A 7,970-nucleotide genomic window follows, 5' to 3' on the forward strand; every position below is an offset into this window, starting at 1 on the left:
TCCAGTTAAGACATGTGCTGTGCGGAAAGCTTGCTGAAACTGATACCAAGTGACATTGGCTATAGGAAAAGTGACTGTATAATTCCCCCACCATGAGGCTGCGGGTCCATCCAGTTGGTGTGCAGCAAGCGCACCTTCTCAGCATCTGTGCAACCTGCGGTGGTCAGCTCCCTTCCAATCCTGCGGAACCAGTCATCAGCAACAATCGGCTCGGTGCTACTGGAAAACACCGGTGGATTCAACCTCAGAAAACAGGCTAGGTTGTCAACTGGAGGTGGCGGTGGTGGGTTGTTGTTGTTGTTGCCTTGGTTCTGGACTAGTAGCTGCATCAAAGCATTCTGCTGCTGGATCAACTGAGTGAGCTCCGGTGGGAAGACAAATCCGGGGTCACATCTCGGAGGCATCTGATGGGTTTAGAGGGGAGAGGTTAGAATAGAGTGAGGTCTAAAGAGAAATCACTACCCATATGCACATGAGACAAACACACAATCATAATCACACCACTCAATTCAAAACAAGGCATACAATCGTTCTAACTATCGTTACAAAAAACTCGGACTATTACTATATACATGGGGGAATACTACTGATAATTGGTGGCCGACTAAAATTTTTGATCGGTTGAAGACTCCATGATATCTGCTGCAGCTTCGTCTTCATAATCATCATCACTATCTGGGTCGGAGTCGGTGTCGTTGATGATGATGTAGTCTTCGGGATGCTTGTCCTCTCCAGGTGCGGGATCTCCCATGAATACTCCTAGCTTCTTCTTCAGGTCTTCATTCTTCTCCAGTAATACCGCAATTTCTTCTTCATATCCATCGCGTGTAGACTTGAGTTCCTCTTCTAGCTCCATGCTCCTGGTCATGAACTTCTTCATGTCTATCATGCTGGCGCACATCTGGTTCTCCTGACGAAGAATGTGTTGGTTTAACTCCTGGATGTAGGCTGCAATGGACTTGTCCCTCCTGGTGCAAATCATCTCCCATTGCTCATCTCGGCGTCCGCATATCTGGTAAATGGTGTCCTTAAGATCCCTGTGATAAACTTCGCCGATGCGTCCCATGGCGATGTGGGCTGCCATGCTCTTTCCTAGATTCCAGGTTGGTGCATCAAAGGAAAACTCTATGGGCTCAGTAACTGGCGCGAATGTCCTTCCTGGAACATGAACTCGAATCATCCAATGCTCCTCTTCTGGTAAAGTGGCGATGTAGGTCCCGGTGAAGCTTGGTATTCCGATGTTCAGGTACCTAGTGGCTTCCTTCAAGTGTCGTCCAAAAGGTGTATCTTCATCCGGTTGAGCAAACTTGTTCCTTGGGTCCGCCATCTATAGAGTAGAAAATGGAGAAGAGTCAGAAATGAGTAGAGAAGAGGTTCCTATGGCTCATCTTAGTGGTCGCGTCCTACAATTAGCGTGTGCTCTGATACCATCTTGTAGCGACCCGACCTCATACGGTCAAATCTCTGTGTATAAGTGTCATTCCTGGATCGGTAATGCTGACACACACAGTACTTGAAGGATTTATAACAGAGTTCAGTCACACACTTATTACATCGAATGTCTCAAAAAAGAACTTATTACAATAAATATGGCTGAAGGCCATCTAAGTAGGATAACGGCAGAAGCTTTGAAGGTAAATGAGCCCTGCTATATGAACAAACATTTTTCATAAATGGGCCGGCCTAGTAGCGTTAGTTCACTGGTTTCGTTCTTTCTTTATTTTTGTTTATATTTTGAAACATTCTAATTAAATATATTCCAATTTTTTTTTGAGAACTCCAAAACATGATTTTGATAATTTACTTCAGAAAATTAAAAATGTTCACTGTAAATATGAAAAATGTTAACTCGTATAAATTTCTGTTAGCATAAATTTATAAAAATGTTAATAGCATTTAAAAGAAATGTGTGTGACATTTTGAAAATGTTCACCGGCTTAAAAATGTGTTTATACAATGTAAAATTTATTGTTGCAATTCAGAAAAATATCGTACCATTCAAAAACAATATGGATGTTACATTTGAAAAAGTGTTCATGAGTTTCAAAATATGTGCGTCACAATTTCTAAAAATGTTTATAAAATGATAAAAAAAATGTTCACATAGTTTCAGAATTAAAGTGTATCATTAAAAACATTAATCTGTATTTTAAAAATGTTTAACACATATTCAAAAATATATTCAAAAACATGTATTTGAAAAATGTTAAACATGCATAAAAATGTTTAATATGTATATTTTTTAAATGTATGAAAAATAGACATCAACACATTTATTGGAAAAATGTTAATCATGCAATTGAAAAATGTTAATCATGTATAATAAAAATATTCCTTATGTATATGAAAAATGAAGGAAATATGCCCTAGAGGTAATAATAAAGTTATTATATATTTCCTTATATCATGATAAATGTTTATTATTAATGCTAGAATTGTATTAACCGGAAACGTCATACATGTGTGAATACATAGACAAACAGAGTGTCACTAGTATGCCTCTACTAGACCAGCTCGTTGATCAAAGATGGTTATGTTTCCTAGCCATAGACATGAGTTGTCATTTGATTAACGGGATCGCATCATTAGGAGAATGATGTGATTGACTTGACCCATTCCGTTAGCTTAGCACTTGATCGTTTAGTATGTTGCTATTGCTTTCTTCATGACTTATACATGTTCCTATGACTATGAGATTATGCAACTCCCGTTTACCGGAGGAACACTTTGTGTGCTACCAAACGTCACAACGTAACTGGGTGATTATAAAGGTGCTCTACAGGTGTCTCCGAAGGTACTTGTTGGGTTGGCGTATTTCGAGATTAGGATTTGTCACTCCGATTGTCCGAGAGGTATCTCTGGGCCCACTCAGTAATGCACATCACTATAAGCCTTGCAAGCATTGTAACTAATGAGTTAGTTACGGGATGATGTATTACGGAACGAGTAAAGAGACTCGCCGGTAACGATATTGAACTAGGTATTGAGATACCGACGATCGAATCTCGGGCAAGTAACATACCGATGACAAAGGGAACAACGTATGTTGTTATGCGGTTTGACCGATAAAGATCTTCGTAGAATATGTGGGAGCCAATATGAGCATCCAGGTTCCGCTATTGGTTATTGACCGGAGACGTGTCTCGGTCATGTCTACATAGTTCTCGAACCCGTAGGGGCCGCATGCTTAAAGTTCGATGACGGTTATATTATGAGTTTATGTGTTTTGATGTACCGAAGGTTGTTCGGAGTCCCAGATGTGATCACGGACATGACGAGGAGTCTGGAAATGGTCGAGACATAAAGATCGATATATTGGACGACTATATTTGGATACCAGAATGGTTCCGGGTGAGATCGGGATAATACCGGGGCTCCGGGAGGTTATTGGAACCCCTCGGGAGGTATATGGGCCTTAATGGGCTTTAGTGGAAAGGAGGGGAAAGGAGCAAGGGAGGGGGCGCCCCCCAAGCCCAATCTAAATTGGGAGGGGGGCCGGCCCCCCTTTCCTTCCTCCCTCCTTCCTCGTCCTTCCCTCTCCCTCTCCAAATAGGAAAAGGAGGAGTCCTACTCCCGGTGGGAGTAGGACTCCCCCCTTGGGCGCGCCTCCTCCCCTTGGCCGGCCCTCTCCTCCCCCTTTATATACGGAGTAGAGGGGCACCCCATAGACACAACAATTGATCTCTTGGATCTTTTAGCCGTGTGCGGTGCCCCTCTCCACCATAGTCCACCTCGATAATATCGTAGCGGTGCTTAGGCGAAGCCCTGCGTCGGTAGAACATCATCATCGTCACCACGCCGTCGTGCTGACGGAACTCTCCCTCAAAGCTCGGCTGGATCGGAGTTCGAGGGACGTTATCGAGTTGAACGTGTGCAGAACTCGGAGGTGTCGTGCGTTCGGTACTTGATCGGTCGGATCGTGAAGACGTACGACTACATCAACTGCGTTGTGCTAACGCTTCCGCTTTCGGTCTATGAGGGTACGTGGACACACTCTCCCCTCTCATTGCTATGCATCACCATGATCCTGTGTGTGCGTACGAATTTTTTTGAAATTACTACGTTCCCCAACAGTGGTATCAGAGCCTGGTTTTATGCTTAGATGTTATATGCACGAGTAGAACACAAGTGAGTTGTGGGTGATACAAGTCATACTGCTTACCAGCATGTCATACTTTGGTTCGGCGGTATTGTTGGATGAAGCGGCCCGGACCGACATTACACGTACGCTTACGCGAGACTGGTTCTACCGACGTGCTTTGCACACAGGTGGCTGGCGGGTGTCAGTTTGTCCAACTTTAGTTGAACAGAGTGTGGCTACGCCCGGTCCTTGAGAAGGTTAAAACAACACTAACTTGACGAACTATCGTTGTGGTTTTGATGCGTAGGTAAGAACGGTTCTTGCTCAGCCCGTAGCAGCCACGTAAAACTTGCAACAACAAAGTAGAGGACGTCTAACTTGTTTTTGCAGGGCATGTTGTGATGTGATATGGTCAAGACATGATGCTATATTTTATTGTATGAGATGATCATGTTTTGTAACCGAGTTATCGGCAACTGGCAGGAGCCATATGGTTGTCGCTTTATTGTATGCAATGCAATCGCCCTGTAATGCTTTACTTTATCACTAAGCGGTAGCGATAGTCGTAGAAGCAATAGTTGGCGAGACGACAACGATGCTACGATGGAGATCAAGGTGTCGCACCGGTGACGATGGTGATTATGACGGTGCTTCGGAGATGGAGATCACAAGCACAAGATGATGATGGCCATATCATATCACTTATATTGATAGCATGTGATGTTTATCCTTTATGCATCTTATTTTGCTTTGATTGGCGGTAGCATTATAAGATGATCTCTCACTAAATTTCAAGATAAAAGTGTTCTCCCTGAGTATGCACCGTTGCCAAAGTTCGTCGTGCCGAGACACCACGTGATGATCGGGTGTGATAAGCTCTACGTCCATCTACAACGGGTGCAAGCCAGTTTTGCACACGCAGAATACTCAGGTTAAACTTGACGAGCCTAGCATATGCAGATATGGCCTCAGAACACTGAGACCAAAAGGTCGAGCGTGAATCATATAGTGGATATGATCAACATAGTGATGTTCACCATTGAAAACTACTCCATTTCACGTGCTGGTCGGTTATGGTTTAGTTGATTTGGATCACATGATCACTTAGATGATTAGAGGGATGTCTATCTAAGTGGGAGTTCTTAAGTAATATGATTAATTGAACTTAAATTTATCATGAACTTAGTCCTGGTAGTATTACCATATCTATGTTGTAGATCAATAGCTCGCGTTTAGCTCCCCTGTATTATTTTGATATGTTCCTAGAGAAAACTAAGTTGAAAGATGTTAGTAGAAATAATTGTTGGAAATATGCCCTAGAGGCAATAATAAATGGTTATTATTATATTTCTTTGTTCATGATAATCGTCTATTGTTCATGCTATAATTGTATTATCCGGAAATCGTGATACATGTGTGAATACATAGACCACAACGTGTCCCTAGTAAGCCTCTAGTTGACTAGCTCGTGGATCAACAGATAGTCATGGTTTCCTGACTATGGACATGGGATGTCGTTGATAACGGGATCACATCATTAGGAGAATGATGTGATGGACAAGGCCCAATCCTAAGCATAGCATAAAAGATCGTGTAGTTTCGTTTGCTAGAGCTTTTACAATGTCAAGTATCTTTTCCTTAGACCATGAGATCGTGCAACTCCCGGATACCGTAGGAGTGCTTTGGGTGTGCCAAACGTCACAACGTAACTGGGTGACTATAAAGGTGCACTACGGGTATCTCCGAAAGTGTCTGTTGGGTTGGCACGGATCGAGACTGGGATTTGTCACTCCGTGTGACGGAGAGGTATCTCTGGGCCCACTCGGTAATGCATCATCATAATGAGCTCAATGTGACTAAGGCGTTAGTCACGGGATCATGCATTGCGGTACGAGTAAAGAGACTTGCTGGTAACAATAATGTGGATTGGATCCGTGTTCCGTGGATTATCCTCATTGCTGCACAGAAGAATTATGTCCTTGATGCATCGCTAGGTGACAGACCGATTGCAGGAGCAGATGCAGACGTTATGAATGTTTGGCAAGCTCAATATGATGACTACTTGATAGTTTAGTGCACCATGCTTAACGGCTTAGAATCGGGACTTCAAAGATGTTTTGAACATCATGGACCATATGAGATGTTCCAGGAGTTGAAGTTAATATTTCAAGCAAATACCCGAGTTGAGAGATATGAAGTCTCCAACAAGTTCTATAGCTAAAAGATGGAGGAGAATAGCTCAAGCAGTGAGCATGTGCTCAGATTGTCTGGGTACTACAATCGCTTGAATCAAGTGGAAGTTAATCTTCCAGATAAAATAGTGATTGACAGAATTCTCTAGTCACCATCACCAAGTTAGTAGAACTTCGTGATGAACTATAATATGCAAGGTATAACGGAAACGATTCCCAAGCTCTTCATGATGCTGAAATCGACGGAGGTAGAAATCAAGAAAGAGCATCAAGTGTTGATGGTTAACAAGATCACTAGTTTCCAGAAAAGGGCAAAAGTATAGAAGGGGAACTTCAAGAAGAACAACAAGCAAGTTGCTGCTCGAGTGAAGAAGCCCAAATCTGGACCTAAGCCTGAGACTAAGTGCTTCGACTGCAAAGGGACTAGTCACTGGAAGCGGAACTGCCCCAAGTATTTGGCGGATAAGATGGATGGCAAAGTGAACAAAGGTATATTTGATATACATGTTATTGATGTGTACTTTACTAGTGTTTATAGCAACCCCGCGGTATTTGATACTAGTTCAGTTGCTAAGATTAGTAAATCGAAACGGGGAGTTGCAGAATGAACAGAAATTAGCTAAGGGCGAGGTGACGATGTGTGTTGGAAGTAGTTCCAAGATTGATAAGATCATCACCGCACACTCCCTATACTTTCGGGATTAGTGTTAAACCTAAATAAATGTTATTTGGCGTTTACGTTGAGCATGGATATGATTTGATCATGTTTATTGCAATACGGTTATTCATTTAAAGTCAGAGAATAATTGTTGTTCTGTTTACATGAATAAAACCTTCGATGGTCATACACCCAATGAAAATAGTTTGTTGGATCTCGATCGTAGTAATACACATATTCATAATATTGAAGCCAAAAGATGAAAAGTTAATAATGATAGTGCAACTTATTTGTGGCACTGTCGTTTAGGTCATATTGGTGTAAAGCGCATGAAGAAACTCCATGCTGATGGGATTTTGGAATCACTTGATGCTTGCGAACCATGCCTCTTGGGCAAGATAACTAAAACTCCGTTCTCCGGAACAATGGAGCGAGCAACTGACTTATTGGAAATAATACATACTGATGTATGCGGTCCGATGAGTGTTGAGGCTCGCGGCAAGTATCGTTATTTTCTCACCTTCACAGATGAGTTAAGCAGATATGGGTATATCTACTTGATGAAAACAAGTCTAAAACATTTGAAATGTTCAAAGAATTTCAGAGTTAAGTGGAGAATCATCGTAACAAAAATAAAAGTTTCTACGATATGTCACAGAAGTAAAATATTTGAGTTACGAGTTTGGCCTTCAATTAAAACAATGTGGAATAGTAGAACTTCGTGATGAACTATAGTATGCAAGGGATGACGAAAACAATTCCCGAGCTTTTCATGATGATGAAATCGACGAAGGTAGAAATCAAGAAAAGCATCAAGTGTTGGATGGTTGACAAGACCACTAGTTTCAAGAAAAGGGCAAAGGGAAGAAGGGGAACTTCAAGAAGAACGGCAAGCAAGTTGCTACTCAAGTGAAGAAGCCCAAGTCTGTACCTAAGCCTGAGACTAAGTGCTTCTACTGCAAAGGGACTGGTCACTGGAAGCGGAACTGCCCAAGTATTTGGCGGATAAGAAGGATGGCAAAGTGAACAAAGGTATATT

This window comes from Triticum aestivum, chromosome 7D, assembly GCF_018294505.1.
Source record: "Triticum aestivum cultivar Chinese Spring chromosome 7D, IWGSC CS RefSeq v2.1, whole genome shotgun sequence".
In the NCBI taxonomy this organism is placed as follows: domain Eukaryota; kingdom Viridiplantae; phylum Streptophyta; class Magnoliopsida; order Poales; family Poaceae; genus Triticum; species Triticum aestivum.